This window comes from Budorcas taxicolor, chromosome 1 (assembly GCF_023091745.1).
Source record: "Budorcas taxicolor isolate Tak-1 chromosome 1, Takin1.1, whole genome shotgun sequence".
NCBI classification, from domain to species: Eukaryota; Metazoa; Chordata; class Mammalia; order Artiodactyla; family Bovidae; genus Budorcas; species Budorcas taxicolor.
The window spans coordinates 28474426-28490856 of NC_068910.1; positions in this window are offsets into that span (position 1 = coordinate 28474426).

The window sequence follows — 16431 nt, forward strand, 5'->3', positions numbered from 1 at the left end:
CAATAATAATAATATATTCCACCATAGCAAATAAAGACATAATCAACACATTTCATCATGGCAGGAATAATCAACATATCTCATCTATGTTACCTGAAAGTAGATATAAACGACAGAAAACTTAACCCAACCAGCTTAAGCAAAAAGGGTAACTTACTGATGTGGGTTAATGAAAAGGCCATGAAGCTCTGCTGCTGCTGCTGCTAAGTCGCTTCAGTTGTGTGCGACTCCGTGCAACCCCACAGACAGCAGCCCACCAGGCTCCCCAGTCCCTGGGATTCTCCTCCAGGCAAGAACACTGGAGTGGGTTGCCATTTCCTTCTCCAATGCATGAAAGTGAAAAGTGAAAGTGAAGTCGCTCAGTCATGTCCGACTCCCAGTGACCTCATGGACTGCAGCCTACCAGGCACCTACGTCCATAGGGTTTTCCAGGCAAGGTAGGACTTAATAACTTGGCCTAGATATTCAAATGATGTCATTAAAACCTAACCTCTCTTTCTATCTTCATCTTCTACCTCTCTATCTCTATCTTCATCATTCTTCTTGATTAAGAATAAAACAGATGAAATCCTAATCCTTGCGCCCATTTGCATGTGACTTGCATTAACTACCCTCTGGGAGGAGAATAGTTCTCTAATCTGTGATGGCAAGTCTGGTCATGTGACTTGCTGTGGCCAATAGGGTGTTGGAAGAAATGACATGTGCCATATCCGTGCAGAAGATTTAAGGGCAATCATACGGTTCTGCCATTTTCTCTTTCTCTATTTTGTAATCTGTCCAGTGGCCATAGATCCCAAAATGAATCCCAGAATGGAGAAGATATTTGGAACAGAGCCTTAGTGGACCCACAGATGACAAGTAGCATGAACAAGAAACAATTTTACTTTGTTGTAAACTATTGATGTTTTAGTGGTATTGTTAGTGAAGCATCTACGCTTAATGAAGCAGCTTCCATCTATGTTCTTTATGATGGCTTCATTCTTAAGTAAGATGGTTGCCCATAGCTTGTGGCTTACAGTCGTAAAGCTCCAAATCAGCAAAAAAGAAAGCATGTTTTTTCTGACAAATCCTGAACAAGTCCCAAGATTGACCCTCACCTTTGTGCGTGCATTTGAACTTGCTTCAGTCATGTCCGACTCTTTGTGACTCTATAGACTGTAGCCCACCAGGGTCCTCTGTCCATGGGATTCTCCGGGCAAGAATACTGAAGCAGGTTGCCACGTCCTCCCCCAGGGGATCTTTTCCACCCAGGGATCGAACCCACATCTCTTATGTTTTCTGCACTGGCAGGTGAGTTCTTTACCACTAGCACCACCTGGGAAGCCCTGACCCTCACCTAGCCCATCTCTAATTCTATCAATATAGCCAGAGTTCAGTGTTTAGTTGTCCAGCCCTGGTGACTCCAGATGAAGAGGTGGGTCCCCCGGACTCTGGCACCCCCAAGCACTGAGAGTATTGATGTCTTTCTTCTAAAATTCCTGAAAAAACACAATCCCTGAAGAGTTTCAATATTAATCAAAGCATTCACAGTAACTCACAGAGTCAACCAGATTTAAGAATTTGGCATTTTTACAATATTTACTAAAACTGCCATCTGTAACATTTTTTATTCTCTTACTTTACAAGTCTAACTTGTCTTCTTTACAAACAATAACCAATAAGATGATGTGAAAGATAACATTTAATGAATAAAACAGATGAAATCCTAAATAAAACAAATTTTGACTTGAAACACAACCTAACCTACTTATTAAGGTCAGAATCCAAATATTTTTCATCCATGATACAAACCAAATACTCAAAATCCATTCCCATGCCATAAAATCACTGAATACTGATTTGCATGATTTTAGTTAGGGAAATCTGTGCTGTGAATTACTGGTCAACTTTAAGTATTAAAACAATGGCCCACAATTTAATATTGCAACCTAGGCAGACAGCAATAAAAATATATGTCCATTTCATAAGTTAAATAATCACAGCTCCTTCAGTACAGTTCTTATGTTACTAAAGGCGATCAATGCTGCTGCAGCTGCTGCTGCTCCCAAACAGAAAGACCCCAAATTTCAAAGATTTAACACATTAGAGGCTTCTTTCCATTCAGATGACTCTCCAAGGTAGGTGCTCCAGACTGACTGGCAACTTTCCTTGATGCAGCACCCAGGGCTCTTCCATCTCTCAGCCTTATGCTCTCCATCCTCTAGGGCAGGATTTATAAACCTTCCCACAGTTCAGACCAGATAAGTCTTTGTTGGGGCGGGGAGGAGGGGAGTGTCCTGTGCATTGTAGGATGTTTAGCAATATCCCTGGCCTCTGCTTACTAGATTCCAATAACTCCTCCACACAACGGTGATAACCAAAGATATTCTCAGATTTTGCCAAATGCCCACTAGGGGGCCCATTTAAAATGCCCCTTGGTTAAGAACCACTGGTCTAATGTCGGGCCTGGCATCAGTTTTGTTAAGATAACCAAGTGATTCCATTGTGTAAAACAGTATTGAGGACAACGTCCTCATCACATAACAAGGAGAAAGTATGGAGAAAACAAGACCACCTCTTAAAAAAGCCTTGGTTTGGAAGGATCACATATCACTTCAACCTCACGACGTGGATAAAAACTAGTCCAGTATTTTCCCTCTCACTTTCTCATCTCCCATGCAGAGGAGGAAAGATGCTAGGAAATACAGACCTGAGCTGGGCAGTCACTTCCCAGCAACAATTCTATACGGGAGGGGAGTACAAAATGTGGCGGACAGAGGCATCTATGCCTCCTTTCTCAATTTTCTCCCCTTTTCATAGGAGATCGCACCTTTTACATGGCCAATACATCTGTCTCAGTTTCAGCTAATGAGTCTTCCTAGACAACTGTTTTTAACCAGCATTGGCAGGGTGAATCATTCTCTACCCTCTGGCATCAGAACTGTTGTGTTACGAGCCAGAGCTGCTGGGAGCCAATAATAATAACAACCCAGTACTTTCTATGTATCAGGCACCATTCTGAGTGTTTCACATTTACGTGCTCCTGCAAACAATCTATGATGTTGCTGCTATTAATTACACACATTTTATAGATGATGATTTATCTAAGGTCAAAGGGGAGTGATGGGCTTTACACTCAAGCTGTGGGACTGCCCCAGTTCATCACCACCAGGTTATGCTGTTCTCTACAGGGAAATCTCTCCCAGAGAGCAGAGTGAAGTCACAGCAGAGAACAGCACATAAATCTGGGGAGAGAAGAAACCCCCAGGCCAGCTCTGCTCTGCCTTTGCATGCTGTATTTACACCAGCCAATAGCTTTCTCTTTCTCACTTAAGTTAATATGAATGATCTTTCTGTTCCCTATATAACCAAAGAGTTCTGATTGCTAAATATATGGAAGCATTAACCTATATGGGTTCTCCTATTCTAAAAATTAAACATCCTTGGTTCATACTCACTTAGAACAAAAGTTAGGACTGGAATCTCTTCTCCCTAGAGCCAAGGGTACTGATGTGAACCTTCGGGTTACTGGCATCTTAGTTGGGGTAGAATCTATTACAGAACTCAACACCAAGCAACACTAATGCTGGTGTGGGCCTGATCTGGGCTCCAGCAACTGTTCTGTCTGGACACTGAGAGCAAATCTACACCTTATGCTCATTTCTGGAATTTTAGAATCCTAAACCCATCCTGGATGTCCAGATGGTTTCTTAGTACCCTGTCTCCTGTTGGGCCATTCTCTCACCATTCCCCTTCTTACCACACGTGTGAACTCAACCTTCAGCTCCAGTGGATTTAGTTCTAGCATCAGCAGGCTTACCCACGGCAGACTGCATATCTTTACCTGGGAATGCTGACCTTTTCTGGGTTTCCTGTTTTTATCCATCATCAGACATTCCTGATGCCAAGCAACTTGCTCTGATTACTAGTCATGCTTTATTAATATCCATAAAACTTGCCATTTACTTCCTGGCAGAGCTGAGTCCACTGCCTGAGTATCTCCCCAGTCTACTGACCACATCTATTTTGAGAACCTGCCCTCCGTCCAGTGTAAACTAGTTCCATGTGGTTAACCATCTGTGGTGGACCATCATCACCAATCATTTCATCTAACGTATACTTACTGCATCACCACAACTGTACTAGGCACTGGGGGTTCCAGGATGAAAAAGATATATCACATGATGATAAGATATATCACACTCTTTGTTTCATCCCCTCAACAATTTTCTATTTTCAAAGCCAATTATGTATCTTGCCCTGGCCAGTGCAGGCAACCCACTCCAGTACTCTTGCCTAGAGAATCCCACAGACAGAGAAGGCTGGCAGGCTGCAGTCCATAGGGTTGCACAGAGTTGGGCACAACTGAAGCGCTTAAGCAGCAGCAGCAGCGGCGGCAGTACAGGTTAATTACAGAGATGAGCTAGATAAATGAGGTCCCTGCCTTCACAAAGCTTAACATTGACAGAAAGAGATTATAAACAAGAAAACAAATTAAAAGCAGAAACTAATTATACAGACTGTAATAAGTGCTTGAAAGGGGAATATAAGCAGTGCTGAAATAGGGAATAAAAGAAGGGATCCATTTGGATGCAATAGTCAAACTTATGAGACCTGTACGTATTTCTCTGTCTTGTGCTAATCTTGCACTTCAGAAACTTGAAAATTTCAAATGGCAGCCAGTGATCTGGCTGTTTTATTTGATCAGTATAATAGTTCAAAAAAAAGTATTTAAAAAAAAAAAAAAAGTGAGGTATGGTTCGCCAGTGTGCCCCAGGCCTCACCTTCCGCTATTGCTTTACTCAGACTTAATTATATACTTGTGTAATCTGTTTTTTTTAAGTAATTATTTATTTTTGGCTGCTCTGGGTCTTCGTTGCTGCATGCGAGCTTTCTCTCGCTGTGGCCTGAAGGCTTCTCCTGCTGTGGATAACTCGGGGGCATGTGGGCTCAGTAGCTGTGGTGCACAGCCTTCGTTGCTCCGTGGCATGCGGGCTCTTCCCAGACCAGGGATTGAACCCATGTCCCCTGCATCGGCAGGCAGATTCTTTACCCCTGGACCACCAGAGAAGTCCTATAATCTGTTTTATTGGCCCTTTCCAGCATTTTGAGATTGCAATTCTTGACACAATCTTTCAAATACTTGAGGCAACTGATTAGATTTCCATCCACTCCTCATCCCTATAATTTGATAGATTCTCTCCAAGTTTATCTGGACAACACTCCTCCTCTACCTTTAAACTGGAAATGAAGCTGAAAATTCATGTGTGTTAATGTGAATTTGTGCTGTTGAGTGTGTACACAAGGAAGCATATTGTAGACTGCTTGCAAAATAGAAGAATTAAGTTTGCCAGCTCTTGAAGTAATAGCTCTTGCCTCGATAATGACTTCAGCCAGTCACTTAAGAATCGTAATGAGCATCTGAGACTGAAGATACAGAAGTGATCACTCAGAAACATCTCTCATCTTTGAACCATTCATCCATAAAACTGAACTAGAAGACCAAGAGCAGTAAAGTAGATCTGAAAATATTGGCCAGCTATGAAGTGATGAAGGTCTACTCAGAAAGGCTGCAAGGAACTTAGCAGACACACAAGGCATTCCAGACAGGCTAGAAGATTATGATAATATTATAACTTAAAATGACAGTGTCAGACTCCATGGTCAAATGAAGATCAGAAACGAAGTCAGTCCAGTACAGCAAAGGAAATCATGAACAAAATGAAGACAACCTGCAGAATGGGAAAAGATATTTGCAAACGATGCAATTGACTACGGCTTAATTTCCAAAATATACAAACAGCTCATATAACTTGAGAACAGTAAAGCAAATAACTCAATAGAAAAATGGGCAGAGAGAGAGGGTTGGATTGGGAGTTTGGGATTAGCAGATATAAACTGGCATACATATAATAGATAAATAACAAAGTCTTATTGTACAGCACAGGGAACTGTATTCAAGATAAATTATAATGGCAAAGAATATGGAAAAGAATGTATATATATATATATATATATGTGCAACTGAGTCACTCTGTTGTACAGCAGTAATTAACACAACATTGTAATTCAACTATACTTGAATAAAAGATAAATTTTTTTAAGAAGAGGGACTTTCTATGTGGTCCAGTGGTTAAGAACCCGCCATGCATAACACACTGGTTCGATCTCTGATCCAGGGAGATAACACATTCCACAGGACAACTAAGCCGGTACACTGCAACTACTGAAGTCTGTGCACTCCAGGGCCCCTGTTCTGGAACGAGAGACCACCACAGTGAGAAGCTCACGTACCACTACTAGAGAAAGTCCTCACACAACAGCAAAGACTCAGCACAGCCAAAAATAAAAAAAATAACCAAATAAATAAACATTTAAAAAAAAGAAATTAAATCAGTCTAGAATTCATTTTATGAAATGTCGAGCAGCTTCTTTCATGGTGATGAAATTACAGATTTTTTATTTCCCCCCATGATATTGAATTGCTTTAATAATAATACTTTTTATTATCAGATAAAACAATAAGACAATTTCCATTTGGGATAAAAAGAAACTTAAATGAATTCAAGGCATATCTGAAAGTACAAATCAAGAGTGAAACTGGATTCTGCTTCCAAACACCTGATTTCCTGCACCCTCAGAGGAGACAAATCCAGCAGCAGGAGCACACTTGTAAATTACAGGTCTAAATTTACACCTAAAGGGCTACTGAGAGGCAACAGAAAAGCAAATGGTGTTGATGACTGCAGTAGGCAGGCTCACACTTAGGTTTGCCACTTGGGGCCCTACACTCACACATACTACACTATAAGCAAAGAACTTTGAAGACCACCCACACGTACAAAAGCAAGTCCACCAACAGGTAAGACAAGAGTTCTCATACAGCCCAGATTTCATGTCTGCCCTTTCCTGACACTTCCTCTCTTTGCCTAACTTCAAAGCAGTCAGCACGGAAGAATTATCTATACTTTTATGTGTGTGTGTATGTATGCTCAGTCATAGTCAGACTGTGACCTCACGTAGCTGGCCAGGCTTCTCTGTCCAGGGAATTTTCCAGGCAAGAATACTGGAGTGGGTTGCCATTTCCTATTCCAGGGGATCTTCCTGACCCAGGGATCAAACCCACATCTCTTGTGTCTCCTGCACTGGCAAGCGGATTCTTTACCACCAGTGCTAGCTGGGAAGCCCAAAGTTTTTTAGGCCATGTTACATGGCATGTGGGATCTTAGTTCCCCAATCAAGGATTAAATCTGGGCCCCCTATATTGGAAATACTTAGTCTTAACCACTCAGTTCAGTTCAGTTCAGTCGCTCAGTTGTGTCTGACTCTTTGCCACCCCATGAATCGCAGCACGCCAGGCCTCCCTGTCCATCACCAACTCCAGGAGTTCACTCAGATTCACATTCATCGAGTCAGTGATGCCATCCAGCCATCTCATCCTCTGTCATACCCTTCTCCTCCTGCCCCCAATCCCTCCCAGCATCAAACTCTTTTAACCACTAGACCACCAGAGAAGTCAAAAAAATTTTTTTATAGTTGACCAATATATATAACCATTTATCTGATTCCTGCAGACCAGTAAAGCAGTTTATTTATATGTGGGGTCATTTATAAATACTTTATTAAATTCATAAAGATATCCCAGAACAAACACCATCTTCTAAACACAATGAATTGATAATCGAGCTTAAGATTTTTTTTGTGATTAGGTATTTCCAATATTTCGCCTGATCAACAGCCATAAGTTCATTTATTTCCTTACATTTCATCTAATAAAGATTTTCAGGTTAGTGTTTCCAGTTGTTTACAACCAGTATTGCAGATTTTACAGATTTTTGAACTGCCCCCTCCACAAGGCATATTTTCTTTAAGCCAAGTTTAAGTTTTTGTTTTCTTATATTAATAAATTCTTTCTTTTTAATTTAAAAGAATGTCAAATTAATTTTTGAGAAGTTCAGGTTGCCTTTGATTTAACATATGCTAGACACTGTGCTCAGCCCTGGGGATATCATGCCAGACACACACAGTGGAGTAAAGAGGAGTACAGAGAAGGAACAGCATGATAATATAAAGCCCGTACAGTCACACCTGTGTGAGAAGACATGGGGCTTAGAGAGCAGACGAGCTGGTTATTAAAATGCACCACTCACATCTCTGACTGCAGACAGCAGAGCTCACTGACAGCCCAGCCAATGCTCTCTTGATCCTCTGGGCTTCTTCTAGCCAAAAGCCGAGCACAGCAAGGGTCCATCTTATGGGAGGTGGGACTCCTCCAATGGGCAATTCGTGTTTTAGGATGCCCCATCAACCTCAAAGAAATGTATTTACAGGTGCCCAGAGTCTAAGACTCTTCCTACCCACTCCTCCATCCTTCCCTTCCCCCTCCCACAGGGGCCAGACTCTAATCATGATCAGAAGGCTCTTCCTATCAACTGCAAAAATGTTTGCAAATCCTGTATCTGATAAAGGGTTGCTATATATAAAGATTTCCTACAACTCCACACTCTGATCACTAGGTTACCTTCCCCTGGAGAGCTGGGGAAGGGCCTGCTCTGGTATCATGTTGAAAAGACATACAGTGATCTTTTTGCTGCATTTCCAAGTTTCAAATAACCTTTTTAAACATCTGTTTGTTGTGCTCATATTTATTTCTGAAGCAATCACTTAATTCCTTTTCTCCCCTCCCTTAAAAATCTATTGACCAACTGCACATCAGCCAACATCATTCTTGAAGCTAGAACTTGTGTATATTTCTTGTTTATTCAAACTAGCATTCAATCCACACAATAAACTCCCTTTGTTCCACCTTCCTCTGTGATGACTTGCCCAGCCACTATCTTCTGTCAGGTTGATTTGTTCAGCCTAGCAACCTTGTGGACAAAAAGCAGCAAATCATACACATAAATCTTAAAAATGAACTTCATAAAGGCTGAGGAAGAGCTGAATAGACGGGGGGAAAATTCTAACGAAAGTAGCATCAGGATTAGACGTGTGACCTAAACCCTTTTAAAGGGGAGGAAAACTACCTAACTGCCAAATCTCATCATAAGATAAAAGTCTTTCAAAATACCTCATTGCACAGAGTCTAAAACTACCAAAGTCCTCAAGAAGTGGAGCAATGTCTTCTATGCTTTTGCAGTGACAATGGATCTTCCAGAATCTGCTGTAAAAGGAGCTGGTCTTTTTGACTTCCACCTTCTGCCTTCAAATCCATCCTGCAGGCCCCATCCAGCCTTTTCTTCACAAAACGCTTCATCAGCTCATGCCATTTTTGTACTTCCTTTTGATTCCGGGGCAGGCTCTCAAGTATTTCTGTGACCCATCTTGGCTCCACTCCAGCTGCTCCTTTTAAATGGTCAGTGCAGCTGATCTCGTGCAGTGTTTATCAAACTGAAGCTTTCACCAGCATCACACAGATTGCAGGGTCCCATCCTGAAAGTTTCTGATTCTGCAGGTCAGGGGTTTGGGCCCAAAGATTTGCATTGCTAGCCAGTTTCCAGGAAAGGCTTGTGCTCCTAGGTGACAGAGCACGCTGTGAGAACTACCTCCCGAATCCAAGCTTGGGCTACTCTTTTCTAAAGCAAATTAAGAATTAAGAAGCAGCCCTTTGAGAAAGGAGATTTGAGTGATGGAAATGTTCTGTATCTTGATTGACACATGGTTACACTGGTACACATCTTTATCATACTAATCAAACTGTTTGCTTAAAATGGGTATATTTTACTGTATGTGAACAATGCCTCAATTATATTGATTTCAAACTTAAAAAACAGTGGAACTGTGCTCCTATACATTTGCAGTGACATATCCAGTCAATCTTAATTATTGAGTCCTCTCTTGGGGATAAGCACTCTAGTAAGTTTTACGAATATAAGGGTCCTTAAGATGGTGGTCTTGTCCTTAGATTTCTCTCAGTCTGATGGTGGATACTAGGAAGTATACTGCCAATTACATTAGATTTTATTAATAGATGTTAGAATCAGGAAAGTCAAAGCCCCATGGGATGCTGCACTAGAAATGATGATTTCTATTCTTTTTGTAAAAAAAACTCCCTGGTCCACAGTAACTGCAGAGAAGGTGACATCAACTCTTTCATCCCCTGGACCATAGCTGGCTGAAGCAAGGGTGATCTCTGGTCCAAGCTGGATTAATCCAGGACTGGGGATGGGGACTCTGAGGCTGAGCCAGTTGGCTGTTAGAACAATAGAATTTAGAACTGAGGGAACCAAGTGTAAGCAAAGGAGAGCAAGTGAGGAGACCAGTGGGGAAACAAGAACTCAAACTTCTACAGATCTAAGATGCTTGACAAAGTTCTGGTTCCTCTCAGGCCCAGTTATAAGTACTGTTCTTTGCAAAGAGCACTGGGAGAATCTCCTGGAGCAGTGGCTCTTGAAAATGGATATGCAGAAGAAACATCCAGGCAGCTTGCTTATGTGCCAGTTCCTTAGATTTGGGGTTGAGCAGGTGTGGGCAGGCTGCAGGGATGGGTACTTAGAATCAGCACCCAGTGATCCTGAGGTAAGCAGTCTATGGAATTACATGCTGAGAAAGAAACACTACCCTACATCCATTTGCTTGGTTGGTCGTTTTTAACTTGAACTGTGAGTGGGGGTCTGGTTCTTAGAATTTGAGAAATGGAATATTTCCTACTATATCAGTAAACAAAAGATGTCACAGTCATTAGTGATTGCAGCCCTGAGGAAACTCAGGAAGGAAAAGAATATCTGACTGCAGCCATTCCCTTAGGTGAGCCCTGAAGAAACTCAGGATACGAAAACAGGGATACCGGCCCCAGAGAGGAGAGGTGCATATCAAAGGAAGAATTTCAGTGAGCCCAGACTCTTTGATCATCCCATCCATAAAAAGCACTAAATTCCTTGAGATATCTGATTTATTTCAATTAAAAACAATCTTTTGATGTTCAGACTACCTGTCTTTTGTTACTAAACTTCTATATAACCTGGATCTTCCCTTCACCTCACTGGAGCAGTTCTCTCAGGGTAGAGATGCTGCCTCCTAGGTTTGAAGTCTGAAAAATTCCTGCTGAATAAAACATAACTCAACTTTTAGGTTGTGAATATTTTTAAGATGACAAATCAAAAGGCTCCAAGACAGTGTATATTATTATCAGGTTTAGAAAGTTAAGGAAAGCTATCAAATTGAGATGTGGGTCTTCAGGGTTAAATGAGAAATAGTCAGGCAAAGCATATATGTGTGTATGACTGGGGAGGGGCAAGAGAAGGAGGTTGTACAAAGGATCTAAGTCAAGAGAAGGGTATTATTTGATGGGGAGGGCAAAAGTCCTTCCATGTGGTTTGTACTGTGTGTGTGTGTGTGAGAGAGAGAGAGAGAGAGGAAACCATAGCACACAACAAACACAAAACTCTTTGTTGAAAAAGAGTCATCTCTCATTTATTCCACCAGGCAGCCTTCTCTTCCTTTCCATGCCTCGGGGCTTCTGCTGGCATTTTGGCTGCCATTTTCTATTTCCCCTACCCAGACCCTGTTTCTCTCTGGCTAGCTTCTGGATCATTTGTAGAATCAAAACCCACCATTTTAAAAGAGCATTTAATGCTAAAGCCTACAGCAGAAGGCCTTGAGGCTTTTTGCCCTGGGGCTCAGCTTGGGAGTTTGCCAGGAGCACTCAGTGCGAGGCCTGAGCAAACCTGGAAATAGGAGGCAGCTCACACTCAAGAAGTGTTTAAGACCAAGGGGGCCAAGAGCCCATGGAAAAATAATCCTGTTTTCCTCCCATTGTGTGGAAAAATTCTCAGGTGCATGTAGCATGGCGTCTCTGGGAGCAACCCCAAGTGGGACGGAGGTGCAGCTGCCCTCTGGTGATGGTGTGCGTGTGGATCCTTCTTCCTGTGCGGATGAAGAACTGTCACCTGCCGAATCAGTAAACAAAGATGTTGTGACCTGTAACCTTCAAATCACAGGCCACTGCAGCTGCCCCAGATTGTGCACCCTGAGGGGATTCAAGGTGGCAAAAAAAAAAAAAAAAAGGTATTAGCTCTAGATAGTTACAGCGCATATCAAAAGAATGATTTCAGTTAAGTTCAGACTCTTGCACCTTCCCATTCATAGAAAAGTGTTAAATTCATTAACTTTAAAGGTATATTTTTTCTTTAATTAACAGTAATCTTTTGATATTTGGACTACCTGGATTTTGTTGCAAATATTCCCATTTATTCTGGTCCCTCTCTTATCTATCTGAGAGCACTGCTCCCAGGCTTAAACCCTCAGCAAATCCACTGACTAAAACATAATTCTGCACATTTAGGTTGTGCTTTTTTTTTTTCCTTTCAACACTTGTTTACAAACCCCTGCTCTTTGAGATTTCCTCATAAAATAAACCACAGGCACCCAAGCACTCATCTCCAGTTGTACTCTAAGGAGAAGCTCAATAATGATAATGAAAGAGAAGAATTACAGAAAAATATAGAAAGGCTTGTCAATCCCTCCTGGCCTTCCCTGTAAGGTGCTTGTTCATGTTAAAAGTCTAAGCTCGGTCTGCTCACCACACGACAGGCCAATTAACCAAGAGATGAGGTGTTAAGGCAAGGAAAGTTAAAGTGAAGTCGCTCAGTCGTGTCCGACTCGGCAACCCCATGGACTGTAGCCCACCAGGCTCCTCCATCCATGGAATTTACTAGGCAAGAGTACTGGAATACGACTTTATTCAGAAAGCTGACTGACAGAGAAGATGGAAGACTAATGCCTCAAAATAACCATCCTGTCTGGGTCTGAAAGCCAGGTTCTTTTATAGGACAGAGAGGGGGAGGAGTTGAGGAAGTAAAGATCCTTATCTTGAAAAAACTCTTGGAATGACCAACTGCAAGGAGGGGATGTGTTAACTGCTTCAGGCAATGTGCAGGGCTCCCCAAGGAAGGTTATTATGCATGATTATAATAACAAAAGCAATGGATAACAAAGGTTACAGTCAAAGAAACAGATTCATCATGGAGTCCAGATTTGGTTCTTCCCTGCAACATTCATGTCTTCAGCACTCTCCTATTTTGACATTGTTCTAGGTATTCCCAGGAGAACACCCTTAGTTCTGTCTGGAGTGAGTGTCTATCTTATCCTGGGGGAATCAACACTTAAATGCTGTTGTGAATCAGATCCTGTCACCTCTCTGCTCACTATCCCATTGGCTTCCCACTGGACTCAGAATAAAATGCAAAGGCACAACCAATGTGGTGTACACGGCACACCATGATTTAACCTCATCTTACCACTCTCTCTCCTGCTCACTCTGCTCCAATCACACTGGCTCATTCTCCGTTCTTGAAGTTTAGCAGACGCGTTCCTACTTCCGGCCTTTGCATTAGTCACACCCTCTGCTGGGAGTGCACACCTGCCCAGGTATTCACAGGACTGCTTCCTTCTCAGCATTCTGCTGCTGCTGCTGCGGCTGCTAAGTCACTTCAGTCTGGTCTGACTGTGTGACCCCACAGACAGCAGCCCACCAGGCTCCTCTGTCCCTGGGATTCTCCAGGCAAGAATACTGGACTGGGTTGCCATTTCCTTCTCCAATGCATGCATGCATGCTAAGTCGCTTCAGTCATGTCCAACTCTGTGTGACCCTATGGACAGCAGCGACTAGGCTCCTCTGTCCACAGGATTCTCCAGGTAAGAATACTGGAGTGGGTTGCCATTTCCTTCTCCAAGTCTCAGCTTTCTAGCTCAGATGAAACACAGACTCTAGAGAGGCTTTATTCCATTGCTAATCCAAAGTTACATCCCTCCTTAAGTCACACTCTCTCAATCTTTAGGGTCCTCATGGTCCCTCATACAATCACTGCAGGTACTCAAAAAGTGTTTCCTGGGACTTGCCTGGTGGTCCAGTGACTAGAAATTCATGCTTCCAATGAAGGGGGCTCAAGTTCAATCCCTACTAGGGGAATGAGATTCAACATGCCACAACTAAAAGATCCTGCATGTCTCAACTAAGACCTGGTACAGCCAAATAAATAAATATTTTTTTAAAAATTACTTCCTGAAAGGATGAATTAATGAACAGTGAAACCTCTAACAAGTTGTGAAGTCTGCACGTGTTTAGTGGTACTTTGATTAATTCACTTATTATTTATTCCAAGCCATTTTCTGACTTTGATTCTTGGGATCCAAGAGGCCTTGGGGTCAAAAGCTATAATTTCAGAAGTCTGTCCACGTACTAGTTAAGGTATATAAAGCTAATGTCTATAAAAACCAACCCCCAGATCTCATGGGTAAGCACATTAAAGGTTGCTTTCTCATTGTGTCAGGATCCAGGGCAGGACAGCTGTGGGGTAGAAAGGAATTCTGTTTCCTGAAATTGTCTGAGCATCCCAGGATCCTTCCTTCTAGTGTGTCAACCCTCAGGGCCTCAGGATTGGGCACCAGATCTTCTGCATCCAGAAGGCAAATGAGGGTAAAGAAGGTCGGGAAAGTAGTGGAGGCACCTTGCATGGCACCTTATACAGTAACAGCAAAAAACACTTCCACCCTCATTCCACTAGCCAGAACTCAGCCTCCTCCTCTCCCCACCATAATCCTCCAGCAGAGGAGGCTATAGTTGTTGTTCAGTTGCTCAGTCACATTTGACTCTTTACGATCCCATAGACTGCAGCATGCCAGGCTTCCTTGTCCTTCATTATCTCCCTGAGTTTGCTCAAACTCATGTCCATTGAGTTGGTGATGCCATCCAACCAGCTCATCCTCTGTCGTCCCCTTCTCCTCTTGCCTTCAATCTTTCCCAGCATCAGGGTCTTTTCTAAGGAGTCAGTTCTTTGCATCAGGTGGCCAAAGTATTGGAGCTTCAGCTTCAGCATCAGTCCTTCCAATGAATATTCAGGATTGATTTCCTTTAGGACTATCTAGTTTGATCTCCTTGCAGTCCAAGGGATTCTTCTCCAGCACCATACTTTGAAAGTGTCAGTTCTTCAGCATTCATCCCTCTTTATGGTCCAACTCTCATGTCCATAAATGGCTTCTGGAAAAACCATAGCTTTGACTATACTAGACTTTTGTCAACAAAGTGATGTCTCTGCTTTTTAATGTGCTGTCTAGTTTTGTCATAGCTTTCCTTCCAAGAAGCAAATGTCTTTTAATTTCATGGTTGCAGTAACTGGCCTCAGTGATTTTGGGAGCCCAAGAAAGTCTGTCACTATTGCCATTGTTTCCCCATCTATTTATCATGAAGTGATGGGACTGGATGCCATGATATTAGTTTTTTGAATGTTGAGTTTTAAGCCAGTTTTTTCATTCTCCTCTTTCACCCTCATCAAGAGATTCTTTAGTTCCTCTTCACTTTCTGCCATTAGAGTGGTAGCACTTGTATATTTGAGGTTACTGATATGTCTCCCAACAATCTTGATTCCAGCTTGTGCTTCATCCAGCCTGGCATTTTGCATGATGTACTCTGCATATAAGTTAAATAAGCAAGGTATCGATATACAGCCTTGATGTACTCTTTTCCCAATTTTGAACAGGTCTGTTGTTCCATGTCCAGCTCTAACTGTTGCTTCTTTAGTTTCTCAGGAGGTAGGTAAGACGATCTGGTATTCCTACCTTTCTAAGAATTTTCCACAGTTTGTTATAATCCACAGTCAAAGGCTTTAGTATACTCAATGAAGCAGGACTAGATTCTTTTCTGGAATTCTCTTGATTTCTCTATGATCCAACACAATTTGATCTCTCGTTCCTCTGCCTTTTCTAAACCCAGCTTGTACATCTGGAAGTTCTTGGTTCACGTACTGTTAAAGGGGAAGTTGAACACAGAATTTCTCTGTGTGCCACCCAGGAGGTAAAAGAAACAGGCTTTGGTGAAAAGTGTCCCTCAGCCTTCAGATGATGACATTTGTAAATATCGGACTGGATCAGTCTTCCCTCTCAAGTACACATTTGCAGGCTGAAGCACCACTGAGGTCCGCGGCTGCTGAGAAGATGCAAACTTGAGATGGAAACATAAATAAATCCTCTCCCATCCCCGTCTATGGTCAACACATCCCACTGACAGCCTAACCAGAAGCCAGCTAATAAGGGGCTGTGGCAAACATAGCATATAGACATCTACCTCAGATCATAGTTTAGAGGAGAGCAGGATGGGCTTGGAGATGATAATCAACAGATGAATAACCAGCAGAGTGTGAAGTTTACTCACTGAACAGAAATGACCAGAACCTGCAAATCTCAGGTTACCCCATTGGATATTTTTCTAAGGCCTTTTCCAAGGATCCCTCCTCTGAGGGAACAGTCATCAGGAATCCATCCACATATTCAGGACAGAAAATACAAGAAGAAGTGTTACAGTATTTGGAAGAAACTTCCTGACCACCCAGAAAGGCCATTAAACAACAAATCAAAACAATTAGAGAGCAGTTAAGCACAGAAATGTCCAGTCCTTAGTGCAACAGACAGAACAATGGCGTCATATGCTTATTTGGCTGGGAAGCTGGACTGTAGGCA